General features: G+C 35.5%; 1 pseudogene; it reads left to right on the top strand.

The window, feature by feature from the left end:
• Window positions 1-5,681: 5,681 nt before the first annotated feature.
• Window positions 5,682-6,046, top strand: LOC138166572 (large ribosomal subunit protein eL38 pseudogene; annotated as a pseudogene).
• The last annotated feature ends 12,317 nt before the right edge of the window (window positions 6,047-18,363 follow it).

The following is an 18,363-nucleotide window of genomic DNA, read 5'->3' as shown; positions in this document are numbered from 1 at the left end:
GGAAACTGAGGCAAACAGGGCTAAGTAACTTGTCTAGGTTACATGGAACATTATAACTTCCAAAAATCCAAATTAAAAAGCATATGTGTAGTGAGTGGTTCAAAGCCTAAACAATTTGTCCATTTTCTTGGTTATTTTTTTTTTTCTTTTTTTTTGGGGGGGGGGGGAGGCAATTGGGGTTAAGTGACTTGCCCAAGGTCACACTGCTAGTTTTTGTGTTAAGTGTCGTAGGCCAGATTTGAACTCAGTTTCTCCTGACTCTAGGGCCAGTACTCTATTCACTGCACCACCTAGCCACCCCCTATCTTGGTTACTTTTGTATTTGCTTAAATTCAATAATTTATCTCTTTTGAAGTAGAAGAAAAAGATCTAATTATAGTCTATAGTCTTTTGGATACAATTCTTTCTGACAAAAGAACTGATAACTCCATCCCCTATTTACATTTGACTTATAGTAAGAAAATCCTTAGGATTCCATTTGATTTCTTATAGGACTTGTCACCCCAATATTGTTTCAGAGACTCTGAAAAGCAATTCACTACAATATAGGGGTGGCCAGGTGGCACGGTGAGTAAGAGCCCCGGCCCCAGAATAGGGGGACCTGATTTCAGTTCCGGGCTCAGATACTTAATACCCACACAAAATAACTGGCCATGTAACCTTGAGCAAGTTACTTAACCCTGATTGCTTAAAAAAAAAAAGGAATGAACAATATGAGATATCATGGTCCTACTCAGCACTGCCTCTCCCTCCCTTCCCAGTAATCCCTACCAGAAGATCCTTTGAGTCTTGTCAGGCAAATGGTTAGGAAGTGATGCTTAGAACATATCATCCCACAGCTCTAATTCTTTTTGTCCCCCAATTTCTTCCTTTCAGATACAATGGTCACACATACACACACACACACACACACACACAAATAACCAAGGCAATGAACAAACTGTTTAAGTTTTGAGCAACCACACATAAACTCCTGACTTTTGATTCTTGAAGGCTATAGTATTTCATGAACTGCAGCAATAAAGTGTCTATCCATTCTTTAAAACTGATGCAAAACCAACTTAATTCACAAAATCTTAAAATATCCCTCAACTCAAAACTGCTACCACTGTAAAAAATAATCCATACTAAATGAAGAGTACATATCGATTTTATCTTCATCTTTGAATTACGGCAAACAAATTGTAAAATATTGGTTAATCTATAAATAGAAATGTTAGAATCAGTTGTATTTGTCATGCAAGATAAACACAATCTTATGATTTGTCTTTCTAGTAATAAAATACTTTTTTTATAAATTTGGAAATTCATGATGTCTCTAAGGGTGATGTTATACACCTTACTATTTTGAATGAGAAATAAGCCATTTAAGAAATTCCAATTGTTTAAAATAAAGACATAAGTATATACTTGTATCAAATCAGAGTTCTAGATTCAAAGTTCATTTTAAATATTATGTGTTTTAATAGGAGTCTTATCATTTTGAATGACTGTAAGATACTTTTTGATCATTTTTTAAAATTTTATGTTTATCTTTAGTTTACAACATTCACTTCAACTATATTTTGAGTTACAAATTTTCTCCCCATCTTTCCCCTACCCACCACCCCAAAACACTGAATACCCCCTTCCCCAATCTGCTCTCTCCTATATCCTCCTACATCCCCCCTCCGACTTTCTGGAAGGGCAAGATGGATCTGTATATCCCAGTACCTGCACATCTTATTTCCCAGGTGCATGTGATAATAATAATTAAAAGAAAAACATTTGATTTTGAAAGTTTGAAGACTTTTCCCTTCTTCCCTTGTCATCCACCCTTACTGAGAAGATAAGCAATTCAATATAGGTTGTACATGTGTAGTTATGCAAAACATTTCCATAGTGGATATATTGTGAAAGACTGAGTATTTCCCTCCATATTATTCTATATCCCACTTGTTCTATTTTCTACTTAGATCCTGCCCATTTTCAAAAATGTGTGCTTCTAACTTCCCTCCCCCCATCTTCCCTTCCTTCTATCATCCCCCTTCTTATTCCCTTTTCCCCTGTTTCCTATAGGATAAGATACCCAATTTAGTGTGTATGTTATTCCCTCCTTAAGCCAATTTCAATGAGAGTAAGGTTGACCTATTGCCTTTTGCCTTCCTGTTCTTCCCCTCCATTGTAACAGTTTTTCCTTGCCGCTTTTATATAAGGTAATTTACCTTATTCTATCTCTCCCTATCTCTTCTCATTATATTCCTCTCTCGCCTCTAAATTTCACCTTTTAAATATCATCCCTTCCTATTCAATCGATCTTGTGCCCTCTATCTGTGCATACCTGTACACATATAGACACAAACTCACATATGTATTCATACAAACATATATCCTACTACATAGACATATGTATGTATGTGAACAGATATATATGTATGTATATATATATATATATATATATACACACACACATTCCCTTCAACTATCCTCATACAGAGAAAAAAAGTTTCATAAGTTATAATTATTGTTTTCCCATGTTGGCACGTAAATATTTCAAATTTGATAAGTTCCCTATGATTTCTTTTCTCTGTTTACCTTCCCATGCTTGTCTTGCTTCTTGTATCTTGATGTCAAATATTCTATTCAACTCTGGTTTTTTCATCACGAATGCTTGAAAGTCCTCTATGTCATCGAATGACCATATTTTCCCCTGAAACATAAACTTGGTTTTGCAGGGTAGGTGATTCTTGTTTTTAATCCTAGTTCCTTTGATGTCCAGAATATCATATTCCAAGCCCTCCAATCCCTTAATGTAGAAGCTGCTAGATCCTGTGTTATCCTGATTGTGTTTCCACAATATTCAAATTGTTTCTTCTTGGCTGCTTGTAATATTTTTCCTTGATCTGGGACCTCTAGAACCTGTCTATACTATTCCTAGGAGTTTTCTTTTGGGGATCTTTTTCAAGAAGTGATTAGTGAATTCTTTCAATTTCTGTTTTGCCCTCTGGTTCTAAAATATCAGGGCAATTGTCCTTGAGAAATTCTAGAAGGATGATTTGTAGGCACTTTTTTGATCATGGCTTTCAGGTAGTTCAATAATTTTTAAATTATCTCTCCTGGATCTATTTTCCAGGTCAGTGGTTTTTCCAATGAGATATTTCACATTGACTTCTATTTTTTTCATTTGTTTAGATCTGTTTAATAGTATCTTGATTTCTCATAGTCATTAGCTTCCATTTGCTCCCATGTAATTTTGAAGGAATTATTCTCTTCAGTGAGCTTTTGAAATTCTTTTTCCTTCTGGCAAATGTGGCTTTTTAAGGCATTCTTCTTCTCATTGGCTTTTTGGGGCCTCTTTTGCCATTTGAGTCAGACTATTTTTCTTTTTGCTTTTTTTTTGGAGGGCAATTGGGGTTAAGTGACTTGCCCAAGGCTAGTTTTTGTGTTTAGTGTCTGTGGCCGGATTAGAACTCAGGTCCTGCTGACTCCAGGGCCAGTGCTCTATTCACTGTGCAAACTAGCTGCCCCCGAGTTAGTCTATTTTTTAAGGTGTTATTTTCTTCAATCAGGTTGTTAACTCTCTTTTCATGATTTTCTTGCATCATTCTCATTTCTCTTCACAATTTTACTTGCACTTCTCTTACTTGATTTTCAAAATCCTTCTTGATCTCCACTATGGTCTGTAAGCAGTTCATATTTTTCCTGGAAGCTTTTGGTGCAGGAGTTCTGATTTTGTTACCTTATTCCCATTCCCTGCTTTGATCCTTTTGGTCCCCAGAAAAGGAATCTAAAATTGTATATTTGTTCTTGTTTTGCTTCCTTTGCTTGCTCATGCTGCCACTCAATTACTTAAGTTTTGAGCTCTTTGCCACAGTGGCTTCTGTAGTTATTAGGAGGGCACTTTCTCTACAGCTCCCATATGCTCTGACTCACTGGTCACACACCTCAGGACCATGACCCAAGATCACAATCCAGATCCAGACAGGTTAATGCAAGAGTGGTTACCCTCTGAATGGTTACTTGGTCCCCCTACAATGTTCAGGCCAGGAGCTCTGAAGCAGCCACATTGAGGTGGCTGCACAGCTACCATACTTCTGCTGCTCTGGGGACAGAGGCCAACTGCACCTCCATTCCCCCCCCCCCCCCCAGTTCCAACAGAGTTCTACAGTGAACTTTTACTTTGGCATTTATGGATTAATATTTCTGGAAACCACCATAGCTGCTGGTGATCTACTCTCCTGAGGTTCCCTCCAGCTACTGCTGGTCAGGACCATCCTGGGGCTAAAATCTCAGGCTCAAGTGGGGCTGGGCTCAGCTCACAGAGCAATATAATGGACCCTTCCTGCTGGCCTGCCTTCAGAGGGAGATTTGTTTCTCTCTGTCATTTTGTGGGTTTTGCAACTCAAAAATTTCTTTAGAGTCATATTTATAGGTATTTGAGGTGGTTATTGGGGGAGATCATAGAGATTTCCTAATTCTATGCTCCCAACTCTACTATTTTTTGCCAGGAAAACCCCAAAAGGAGTCATGAAGAGTCAGACATGACTGAAAATGACAAAACAACAACTTTCATTACAAAGAACAATAATTTTTTTTCTAGCTATAAAATCACAGAGATCATTCAATATAAAAGAATAATAGAATATTTACCTATCCTTGGTCTGTTTCTATCTGACTACATCCAGAAAATGTTAGAATGAGATTATAGGTGATCAATTAACAACTGTTAGTTAAATATCTACTATGAGAGAGGCATATTTTAAGTATCAGGGATACAAAGACAAAAAATAAACACTCCTTTTCTTCAAGGAGCTTACACTTTAGCAGAGAGAGAGAGATACATATATATGTGTGTATGTATGGATATGGATATGTGTTCATACATATGCATGCATATGTATGTATGTATATGTTTATGTATATATGTACACAATTTAAGGATTAGGTTTAGAGGTTGTTTTGAGACTTGTGATTTTATTGGTTTGGGGTGCTCCTAAAGCCATGCTATCTCTCTTGCACAAAAAATATGCAAAAAAGAAAAATAAACACAAGAAAATATAAAGGAAGCAGGCTCTAGTTTCTGAAGGATCAGGATAGATGGAAGTAAGAAGGGAGAGTACTGAAAGAACAGGAGAACAGTCAGCTCAACATCACAGAGGCAAGAGATAAGAGTGCCAGAAAGTCATTTTGATTGGATTGTAGTTTGTATGAAGGGAATTGTGTATAATAAAGTTAGAATGGTAGGGTGGTGCCAGGTTGTGAAGGTTTTAATATCCCAAAGAAAGGATTTTGAGTTTGACCCAACAGGTAATAGATACTGAAGTTTTTTTGATTAGTGGAAATGGGTGCTCAAGCCTGTTCTTAAGTGGGAAAAAAAAAGCACTTTGGCAGCTAAGTAAATGATGATTTGCAGAGGGGAAAGACTTGTAGCAGTGAAAGCAATTAGGAGCCTAATGCAACAGTCCAGGTACATGGTGAAGAGTCTGAGCACAAGACCCATGTCAGTAGAGGGAAGGGGACAGATGTCAGAGGGAGAAAGAACAAGTCTAGGCAACAGGATGAGCATACAAATTCCTAATGATAACAGCAGCCGCAACAAAAAGAACAACAGCAATACTCTAGTGTGATTAGGTAGCATTTTCAGACTTAGAATGTTCTTTCTGATAAGATTAAAAATCTGACCCAAGGGAAGTTGATCCTTTTCCGTCTTCCTTGGCTCCTTGGCAGTGGTATCTCTACCGAGGCACGACCTCTCAGGCCACAAGCTGCTCCTCGTCCCACCAACGCCACCACCATGCTCCGAAAAAATTGAGGAAATAAAAGACTTCTTGCTCACAGCCAGGAGAAAAGATGCCAAATCTGTCAAGATCAAGAAAAACAAGGACAATGTGAAGTTTAAGGTTCGATGCAGCAGGTACCTATACACATTGGTTATCACAGACAAAGAGAAGGCAGAGAAACTTAAATAGTCCCTGCCTCCTGGTTTGGCTGTGAAGGAGCTGAAGTGAAGGAATCATTCATTGTTACACCTATATTAAAATGTAGAAGGAAAAAAAAAGAAAAAAAATCTTACCCAAGGGCTGCTAGGTGCGGTAGTGAATAGAGCACCGGCCCTGGAGTCAGGAGGACCTGAGATCAAATCTGGCCTCAGACACTTAAGACACACACACACACACACACACACACACACACACACAACCCTGCCACTTGTCCCTTGGGGCTAGTCATTAACCCCCACCCCCCCAAAAAAAAAAAAAAAAAAAAAAATCTGACCCAGTTAAAAAAGCTGTTAGAAATTGTGCTGGTACTTACCAGGGAGCAGATGTGGCTTGTGGCGAGAGAGTCTGAAGAAATAAAAAGAAGATTTATGTCAGTGGCAACTGCTTGGTTAAAATCAACAAGCACTAAGGATTGCATTTGAAGCATTAATTTGATAACAGGTTTTTTTTAATACTTCACAATTTCAATGAAATTATAGAGTTATCATAAGGATCATGGCCTGCAAGCTAAAATAAATTGTGTTAAGGAAAGATTCTTAGCTTTATGCCATAGACAATCACATGGAGGCTAAAATGATTCTTTCACTCACATTCACACACACACGTATATGTGTATGTATATACAATATACAAACACTTAAAGGTATGCATATCATATAAATATATGCACATACAGAAAGACACACATAAATATATGCATGTATACACACATGTACATGTATGTGTATGTAAACACACAAGTATATACATGTGTGCTGATAAATTGATAGGTAGGTAGATAGATGGATGATGGATAGATGTACAGTCTGGTGACTAATGCTTATAATTCATGTTGATGTATGTAAAACTTGAACATAAGTCTTGCTGACTCAAAGACTGACTTTCTATTCACCATGCCACAGTGTCTAAGTGTCTCACGGTGTTAATTAATTAATTTTTGCATGTGTTGTGGATTACTTTGGCAGTGTGGTCAAGCCTATGGACCCCTTCTCTGTATAATGTTATTTTTAAAAAATCACAATAGAAGCAAGTGATAATTTTCAGTTAGAGGTTAGTGAAAATAATGCTATAGTTTTTCTCATCCAAATTCACGAATCCTTTGAAATCAATGGATCCTAGGGACCCCTATGGTCTCCTCTGGACTTGTGTTCTAGGGCAATCTAATATATGGACTATACTTTTTCCTCTTATCTGGTTCATATAAAGTGTCTATGTGTCCTATAAGGAATATTATTTTTCATTCTATGTATCATATATATAACTCCTAAGTAACTTCAATTCTGTGATACATAGAGTGAAAAAATAATGCATCCATGTATATATTGTTCAGTCATTCAGTCATGTGCTATTCTTTATGACTCCATGGAAAAGTCCATGGGGTTTTCTTGGCAAAAGTTCTTGAGTTATTTGCCATTTCCTTCTCCAGGATGTCCCCATATTACAGATGAGGAACTGAGATAAATAGGGGTTAAGTGACTTGCCCAGGATCACACAGCTGTTAAAGTGTCTAAGGCCAATTTTGAACTCAGATCTCCCTGACTCCAGGTCACATACTCTATCCACTGTATATAATAGTGCCAATATTACATATAGGATCAAACACAAAATCCTTTCTTGGGATATAGAAACCTTCACCACTTGACTCTACCCTACTTCTCTAGCTTTATTATACACCATTCCCCTTCACACAATTTATAGTCCATCTAGATTGGCCTTCTTCCTGTCACTCACAATCAACACACCTATCTGTTGCCTCCACCACTTTGCATTGCCTGTTCCTCCACATTCCCCCATTCCTAGGATGCTCCCCCCTCTTACTTCCACTTTTCAGAATTATTATTCTCCCTAAAAACTCAACCTCAGCATCATACTCTTAATGAAGCTTCTGCTGGTCCTCCGGAAACTAGTGCCTGCTCCCCTGTTTTCTTGTGTTTTTGTTTACTTTGCATACAAATTTTGCATAAAAGAACCAACATAGCATTAGAAGTGTCCCAAACCAATGAAATCACAGGACTCAAAACATCTTCTAAACCTAGTCCCTAAATTCTGTGTGTACACACATACATACATGTATATATATTGCATAATACATATATTATATACATATATGCATATATACTTTAGATAGATAATCTCCAATGCCAGATTATGAATTCCTTGAGAAAAGGACTTTTTTTTGTCTTTGTTACCATGATACTTAGAATATGTTTGACACATCATAGATGATTAATAAATATTTTGTTAAATGATCAGCTATAATCTCCTTCTCACATTTTTTGATATAGTTCATACAGAAAGAACCCAAGGACCTATTATTTCTACAAGAGGAACCATCTCTTTCTTGGGTAGGGGGAAGGTTAAGTTTACTGTCTTACCACTACTGTTTGTCAAGAGAAAAAGAATGAGCTCCTAGTTACAACTAGATAAAGTGCACTATGGTCTGGTTCAGTGGCTACATGCATTCATGGGCTTCAGGCATAGGATATGATGTCCTACATTTTGTAGTTAATTATCATCCTATTGTACTTAATAGTGCTCTATTCATCTAGACATTCCGTGGATGCTGATGGTGTTTTTCAAATAAATAATACTCTTCAAAAGCTATATAATAACACAAATTTGGAACTTGGAAACATTCAATCCCTCTAAAGCATGTGACAAGCCAAAGGGATTAGGCTTCTTGTACTTGGAGCCAGAAACAGAACTAGGAAGGATATGTAATAAGTGCAGAGAGAGAAACATCTTAGCTTGATTTAAAGGGAAATGGGGAAGGGTGGTTTGGAGAGACATTTCCAAATGCTTAGATCTAAGAGTAGAATGGGATGCTTAGAGAGGTGATGGGCTTCCTCTAATTGGAAGTCTTCAAACAAAGTATGGTAAGCTAACTGTCAGATTTATTAATGAGGAGATTTATAGATAGGTAAAGTCAGATTGTAGAGTCTGTGAAGTACCTTCTGACTCTCACATTCTCATAAGTGACTAATATTTCAGCTTAATCTTCTCTCATATCTCTTGATGTTTCCCTGAAATCACTATTATTATGTTTGGACATGTCATTTTCAAATGAAGCACTGGTTTTACAGTGTCATAATGTAACAACCTAGGGACATGTTCTTAGTTCCCCTAAATGGTAAAGTTACTTGTTAGCCATTGTTATTTTAATTCTCTGGGTTTGTTTTTTTTTGTTGTTGTTGTTGTTTTATGCACCAAACAGCAGATTCCTAGGAAGAGGTAGAGAAAATTGTGGTAGAATTGCCTGAAATAGGTCACATCAACTATGACTATTTTAAGCACCATGCTCATGAATTATGTTGGAAACACTATCTCTGTTCAAAATCCTTGCAGTTATACTTAATTGTTTGTGTATGGAAAACACAAAAGCAAAGGAAATAGAGGAATAGAAAAAAATTGATGTGTGTGCGTGTGTGTGTGTGTATGTGTGTGTGTGAATGCACCTAAACCAAGTACATGACCCAGGAAGGTTTTGATCATCAGTTTAAAGTTTCCAGGAAAGTTGAAAAAAAAAGTGTCATGCTGAAGTTTGGGTATGAATGGTGAAAGTGTGTGTGTGTGTGTGTGTGTGTGTGTGTGTGTGTATTTGTCCTCTTTGATAAAGGCAGGTTTTTGAGAACATGATGGAATAGGAAACATTATTAGGAAGTATATTTGTTTTTAAAGAAAGGTATCAAAAAAGCTAAAAAAAAGAGAGAAAAGCAGTTAGATTAAACTACATTTGCTAAGGATTCATGAAGAAACTTATAAAATATATCTTTTAAAATGACTTGATTTTTAAAAATTCTACTTCATAATAATAATATAATAATAATCACATCATAATATCATTCATTAATATTTATTTTTAGATGTTTTATAAAGTTAATCTTAAGAAATATAATTTAATGGGAAGATTTACTAATCCCGCCTTTGCTTGATCAAACCTACAAGACGTCTGGATGTATGGTCCTGAAAACTTGCCCAAATTAAGACCATACATGTGCAGACAGATTATGTTGATAATTGCTAATATAACCAATATCTCATTTCTCCTACCTTTTATCCAGACTAAGTTCAAACTTAGGGATCCCCTCTAAATCATTCATTTTTGCTAGCTTTGTGACTCTGATCATGCCAGTTAACCTCAGTGCACCTGGGAAGTTTCTTTCCCAAATCTTTGTTGTGCTTTATCTGCATTCACTTATTAAGGGAGGGTTCATACAAAGAGTTTCCTTGATGACCAAATTCATAGATCTATCTCTCCAATATATCTATAACATGCATTGAGAACAAACATAATGTCCAAATTAATATTTATTAACTAGTCAATTTGTATAGTGGACATGATTGCACTTTGCCTTACCAGATACATTGGACTAACTAAGAGGAAGAAAAAAATCCTAAATGTTCTTTTTTTAAAAATGTAGCCTCAAGTGGATAGTACAAATTCAAATGTTTAAATGGACTGTATAGTAGGGGAAACAGTGGCAGTGAGTAAGCTTCTGTATGCTTGGATAAAGTAATCTCCCATTTATAGGAAGTCAGAAATTCTGCTTCTGAAGAGTCATGATGATATGCCATGGTAGATCCTTGAAGAGATTTAGAGCAGGCACAAATATTCTGTTAACTATAACCTTTGAAGATATAGCAATAACAGACTTAAGCACACACACCCCCCCAAACACACCTATACACATACATACACAGTACTATAGACACTATAGAGCGTGGTCACCTCTATATAGCAGTAGGTTATATAGGTAAATGTTTAACAACTGCTTCTACAGAAAATAAAGTATACACAGCATGCTTGTAAGTGTTTACTGATTTCTGAGGCATAAATGCTCACACTAAAACTTAACAATCCACTCTAATGAGCCAGTTTGAACTGGTTCCAGGAGACCTTTGCCCCTGTAGCTCTTTGGTCTCACTCTGCACATAGTTTTTACAAAGGATTAGTCCTCTCAAGTTTATTTCTTTATGAGACATCACTGCTGGATAAATCCTTATCTCAGTTATTGATGGGAGGGCTCCCAGAGTTAATGTCTGGCTCCTTGGGTCCTCAAAGCTAGACTGATGGGTTACAAACACAATCATGGACTCCACTTCTGGACCTCCTGATGTTTTGTTCTCCTGATTTTTTTTAAACTCATAAGCTCATAGTCTCTAATCCTTTTTCACTTATAATGTAATTAAATGCTAAATTAAAGCATGGAGGACAGTGTCTATGTGCCACATATCAAGCTTTTCTAGGGACAGTCCAAAAACATTCCAAAGACTGCCCTCACAACCTTGTTTCTCTTCTTTTTTTTCTGAAACAGTATTAGAAAGGAAGAATCATGCAAGAAGAAGATGACCCAGCATGTTCTGGGTCAACAAGTATCTTTTGAATAACCGCAGTTCCAGCTATGAAACAAAATAAAGAAAAAATAAATTCTTCATGTTGCTACCAGACCAAACCTACTAATTGACTATCTGAAGCCCATGCTTCAGTCCCCACTATGACTCTCTGGTAGTCCCTCAACTTCCTCCTCTTGGAAAATAGGGTTAGGAAGACAGGTTGATGCTTGCTTACCAGTCCTCCATTATAACTACAATAGGAAAAGTATAGATATATAATCATAGTCTTCTAATAAAAATATTCTGATTTTATTAGTATGTGGTACAGTGACTGGTCCATCGGAGGTGCTTAATAAAACTTTATTGCTTGATTATATTTGGAGAATTATTTTGTTTCTTTGTTTTGATTCATGTAATTTTAGACATAGAAGAAGGAGATTGGAGAAGGGAAAAAACATAATTCACCCTCATCTAATTTATAATTGCAATTAAGATAAAAAAAATGTTTGTACATACTTACTAGGTTTGATTAGGTAAGATTTTTCTTTTCTCCCTCCAAGCACTTTAGAGGTAGCATTTGTCTATAAACAATATAGTGGCTGAATGAGCCAAAAACAACATTGCTCATACAGGTGTTTTGATGTGATAATTATATATTTTTCCTATATTTTCATTTTGCAACATAGTTGGTTAAATAGAATTATCACAAAACTTCAGTGCTTTATTTTCTTTAATTCATTTTGGTCATTTCTGTTGCTCTCAAGTTGTGGAGTTTTCCTGAAATTAAGGTAATTTCATATTCATAAAATTATAGGAACATTGATCATAGGATCAAGAGCTAGAAGGGACAGTTAATCCAAATGCCTCATTTTACAAATTAATAAAATGGGGCTCAGTGAGATTATGTGTTTCCTAAGGACGTGTTATAAATAAGTGACAATGCATGATTGGAACCCAGTTTCTCTGACTCCAAAACCAGTGAGTTTTGTGCTAAGCTTTCTACTAGGGAGAATGGGTGGGAGGAGAGTCTGCTGAATCTAGGCTCACCCTGTGACTACATTTTTACATAGACCTTCCCAGATAGACTCTCTCTACACAGATAAACATCTATTATGCTATTCTAGAAAATCTCAGGAGCATGGAGAGATCAAGTCACTTCCCCAAGGTAAGAAAATATGTGAAAAACAGTTTTTGAAATTAGGTATTCCTGACTTTGAGGCCAGATATTAACCCATTATACCAAAATTGTCTCTCTGCCTCTCCATCATACATTCCCAAAACAGAGAAACATATTGCTGGTTTTGACCGGGGTAGGGGAGGAGTTTCAACTAATGATGTGACTCTAGAATCAATAACAAAAGATAGAGATGTTTAATGACACATTTGGGTTATTATTAAAACTCAAAAAATGTTTTTAACATAATTTAAATGTCCTTGGGTCATGTATGAACATTACTGAATTGACACTGTCTTTGAAAACCTTTGAAAGGACTGTCTATGATGCTTTCTGTGTCACCCCAGGATTTAAGGGAACTTTTTAAAAGATTTCTCCTTTTAATAATTTTGTCTTAGTATAACCTTGAGATCACTTTTCTTGGTTGCTATTAGTAACACTGACAGTAACTACAGATTCAACTTGTTAATTAAATGTTTTCAACAGTTCCTCACAAATGGGAGTAGGGATGTAACTCCTCAAAGTTATTTAAAGTATATTCCTGTGAATCTACTCCCAAACATGTGGCTGGTATACATATCTGCCAGGACATGATAAAAGATTTGAACCCTCAGAATATATCTGGATAATGAAGTGGCTTTAAATTTAAATGATCCAATAAGAGAATATTTTAATGTCTAAGCATGTTGTAGGAGTGAATTCATGTCCTTTAAAAGTGCATTTGATCATTTGTTCATTCATTCACTTATTTATTTGTTCATTCACCTATTCATTCATTCTTTCATCTATTATTTATTTATTTAGCAATTAACAAGAATTTCTCCACCTTTCCAAATGGGAGCAGGAGAGGAAGAGCTTGTAAGAAATATACATAGTCAAGTTTTGGTAACCTACTTTCATCAGGAATGGGTTTAAGAGGGAACAATACATATATGTTTGGAAGAGTTTTAAAGTCTTCTAAATTCAGAAGACATAAAACCATAGGGGCGTACGGAAGGGAGAGAGGACAAGAGAGGAATCTCTAGAGGGAATAGGTAAATAGGATATAGAAGGGTCTTTAGATTTATGGGAAGGGGAGAATAGGGAAGGGATCCTTGGAGGGGGGGTAGGCAAATCATAGGTGGCAAGGTAGTGGGTAGAAGTAAAGCAGAGGAGGCAGGAGTGATAGGAAACAAGAGATATGTGCACATGCCTAAAAACAAAGATCAGGAGTAAAATAGGTTTGGGAAAGTATATGTCTATATATGTATGTATATGTGCATATGTGTATGTATATATCTATACCTACAGAGAAACATATATGAACTTTATTGTATTCTTCTGGGGGTGGGAGAGAGTATGTATATATTTATAACTATAGAGAAACATATCTAAACTTTATTGTGGCCTTCTGGGAGGGTTAGGGGGGAGGGGAAAAGGAACAAAGTAAAAAAGAGCAGAGAGCAAAAGAAAACTTACAAGGAAGCAAAGGTAGATAATTCTCAACACAATGAGTATTATTTATCATATAGGCTTTCTTGAAATGAAAATTTATTGTTACATATTTTGAATCCTCTCTTCTGTTTTGCACACAAGAAGCTGTTTTTATTCCTTTCTAACTCTGTATTCAAGTTCCAATATTTAAGTTTATGATATGTTTTTGCTTCTTTTCTCTAATCCTGTATTTGTGTTCTGGTGTTAGAGTCTAAAATAAAATTTTGAAGAAAAAAAGGAAATATACATAGTCAAGCAAAAATTCTCACATTGCATATGTCTGAAAAAATATCTATCATCAAGTATCTTAAGGCCATCCCTTCTCTGTCAGGATGTGGGTAGTATGTGTGAACTCACATTATTAAACGTCATGTGACTGGCATGTAAGACCACTGCCATTTAAGGCAGTTCTTTCCAAATGAAGCCTGCATTTAGAGAAGCATCATGGGAGTCTCAGTCATGAAATAGAGGAGCAAAAGGCCCATTCTTTGATCTCTATTCCTCTGAGTTTTCATACAGTACAGGTCAAAATGGAACAAAGCTTGCCTGTCTGTGAAATCCAAGTCTGTTTTCTTTGTGGGAGATTACAAGCTCACACACTAGTGCTATATAACTGGGATGCTTGTTTGGAACTTATATTAAGAGAGAATTTTTAGAAAGCTGTGGAAGGTTGCATTTCTGTCTAGCAAACCTAAGAACTGTTTGCTTCTAGAAGGAGTCCAGGTCTTCAGAGTAAGGCTGAATCTATGTATTTTTGGGATAAAAGCAGAACTTACCAGGGTATGGGAGGGGTGGTACCTCACTAATAAACCTAAATTAGTTTACCTTCTGAGAAGAATCCAGCTCAATGTCGTGCTTTGAATTTAGAGAATTTGGAGAACATGGGGAAAAGGTAGGATTCCCTAGAAAGGTAGGATAATTGTATTGATTCAATTGCTTTTGGGTTATTGAGTCCTTATGTATTTTCTATGTTTTCTGTGGGTGGGAAAAAAGGCTCTCCTGTATCGGATAGACATCCCAATATTATATGCTTGTAAGGCATTAGGTACCTTTTTTCCCTATAACATTATTCAATGAATTTTCACATTTGGAACACTAGGCAGGAACAAAATGCGTCAAAGAAATAGCTTTTGGGGGGAGCACCCAAGCAAAAGCACAGTTCATGATTTTTATTTTTTATCTTAAAAGTGTTGGGTCAAGAGTTATATCAATAGTATCAGTTATTTATACAAAATATAAAATCCTCTTCCCTAGAACTGCTACCAATTAATGCAAGCTCTGGTCTCTGGGGACATATAGGAGAAATCTAATCCCTCTTACACATTTAATAAAATCTTGAGAATAAATGTTAGAAACCAGGTCCAACAAAAGATTTTCTAAATGAAAATTAACTTTGAGGCATATTCATCCTTTTTTATTAAAATATTGAAAAAAATAAAGAAAACAAAGTATTTTAAGAAATATAAAGATAGTTTGTCTAATGCTTAGGTTTCTAAATTAATGATTTTTATAGAATGAGCAAAATTGTGGGGGGAAGAAAATCAGTCTTAAGAAGACAGCACAGGTTCTCTAGAGAATATTTTTTCTCCACTTATCAAAAAAAAATACAACTTTGGAATATGCTGGAGCAATAAAAATAGTGCTTGGAGGCAGGGAGGCATAGATATCATCTTCCTTACTGTCCTGTCCATTCACACTACCACCACTGTAATCTGAACCTATCACTCGGACTCTCTTATTGGATATCCAAATTGTCCTTCTTGCCTTCATACTTTCCCTTCTCTCCTCCACATTCACAGAGCTGCCAAACTCATCTTAGTGCAAATATCTAGTCATATCATCTCTCTGCTAAATCACTTTCAGTGGTCTATAGAATAAATGCAAACTCCTTAGTCTTGTCATTCAACCACTCCACAAGGTGGTTTCAACCTGCTGTTGTTCAGACATTTCAATCATGTCTCTACCTCTTGGTGACTGCATTTGGGGTTTTCTTGGCAAAGATACTGGAGTGGTTTGCCATTTCCTTCTCTAGTTCATTTTACAGATGAGGAAACTGAGGCAAACAGGAATGTGGCTTGCACAGGGTCACACAGCTGGTAAGTGACTGAGGCCGTATTTGAACTCATGAATATCAATGTTCCTAATTCCAAGCCCAGTGCTATATCCACTGTGCTGCCTAGCTGCCAGGTTTCAGTCTATTTCAGCACTATTTCATACTGCTCTCCCCTATATATTCTATATCCTAGCTTCAGTTTCACTGCACTACTCATCATTTTCCTCCTTCCATTCTCTGTCTTATCTCATATTTTGCAATTTTCATGATTTCATATAAGCCATCCTGCATGCCTGCAACTTTATCACCATCATCACCACCACCACCATTACCATCCCTACCAAACTATAACACACACACACACACACACACACACTTACACACAAAAGCACACATCTCCTATTGAAATTTTTTGTGTCTTTCAAGGTCTAGCTCAGTTGTCATGGTTATCACAAAACCTTCCCTGACAGATCTGGCAATGGTCTCTTGTTCTATAGATTTTCTTACAGATTTTGTCTGAAACTTTTTTGTTCAATCAAATACCATTTTTAGTACAATTATATGAAAACATATTTTTGTTTCCTAATTGGACTAGCAGTTTCTAGATTTTAAAAACACTGTCATGTTTCTTGAGGGAAGTGATTATGTGTTTCATCTTTTTATGCTTTTAAAAAATTGTACATACATAAATTGTAATGTCATTGGTATGTGGAACTGATAGGTAAAGAAGTGCCTTATACTAATGAAGATTAGCTTTTGTTCTGTAATTTACAGTATCAGAGAATTGCCTAGAATAAGGAGAGATTCATGACTTGCTCTGAGTGTCATAGCCAGTAAGTGACACAGATAGGGCCTGAAATCTGACTATACAATAAACACAATAAATTTCTGTGAAATGAAATTGCATCTGCAGAAAACTTGCCTGAATTGTGCATACTTTGTTTAAATTGGCTTGGTTTTCCATAAACATCTAAAAATTCTAAAGAAACACTGAAAATAAAACATTGTCATAGTCACCTTATCTTGCTCACAAATGTTGTTCTCTGAAAAATTTGGAAATTTGAAACAAAATAATCAGGGAAACATTTATATGCATATGAATATGCATATATGTTTATATATATAATATATATATTTAAATTGACCTTTTTTGCCTTTCTAGTTTTAGTACATAATAAGAATAGCCATAACCACAGTAACTGAAATGTCAAAGACAACATTCCATCAGAATATCTATGTTGATTTATTTCAAACTTTTTTTTAAAGGGGGGGCACCTTACCTTCTATAATATAAGTATACCCATTTGAGACAGTGCAAAAACTGAGATTCTAAAAAATCTTCCTGAGATGAGCACACAATAAAATTTTAATAAAAATGCATCAATGATTGGATTTATATGATACTTAACCGTCCAGTATCATATTTTTTTTGTTTACTTCATGGAACTTCAAAATTGGACTTGTTGGCATACATAGGTCCATTTTCTGATAATCTATCTTGCTATGCTTGAAAAGGTATTTTTGATTTTTGTTTGTTTTTTTTCCTGAAATTTGGAAGGTACTATGAAGAACTAACCCAATTTCTATTGACCTAGTGGAAGAGAAATAGTAAGATGTGCCATCTTTGCCTATGTTTATATAACGTTAAATATTTTAAAACAACATTTTATGTATATATACATATATATTCACATACATATATGCACACATACACATACATGTACATACATACACATATATATTATCTCAGAAGGTTTTTAATTTCTCTAAAGTTTGAATTTAGGAAGCTACATAGAGTATTGAAGATAAGCAAGGATGGTATCATGATTGATTTATAGTTAGCCAGGATGTTATTAAATAATATTAATCAAATAAAGTTAATTAAAATAAAATAATAATAATAACAATAATAACTACCATTTAGATATAATTTTAAAATTAGAAAAGCATTGTAAATATGATGTTCCATTTGATCCTACCAAGAAGTCTATGGGTAGGTTCCATTATTTTTATTCCATTTTACAAATGAAGAATTTGAGAATGAGAGAAGTTATGTGATTCTCCAAGGGTCATATAGTTGTTAAGTTTATAAGGTAGAATTTGAATCATGATCTCCCTGAATATAGCACCTTTAGCTATTGTATGACAACTATTTTAATTGGAATGATAACTTTTAATAATGTAGTTGAAACCAAGTTTTGAAAGAACTGTGTTGATGAAAATGTAGGTAAGAATCTGTTTGGCTCTTCAAAGGTAAAAAGATCTGAACTCTAAGTTGTTATGAAAGAGTAACAAACTACATTTTTTGATATGCCAATATGAAAATTTTTCTGCCTTGATTGTGTTTACTT

This window comes from Petaurus breviceps, unplaced genomic scaffold (assembly GCF_028583685.1).
Source record: "Petaurus breviceps papuanus isolate PSGF00001 unplaced genomic scaffold, PetGlider_PUasm1.0 225, whole genome shotgun sequence".
Classification (NCBI taxonomy): Eukaryota; Metazoa; Chordata; class Mammalia; order Diprotodontia; family Petauridae; genus Petaurus; species Petaurus breviceps.
The sequence above is the reverse complement of the archived record's forward strand: the minus strand, read 5'-3'. Positions and strand labels throughout refer to the sequence as shown.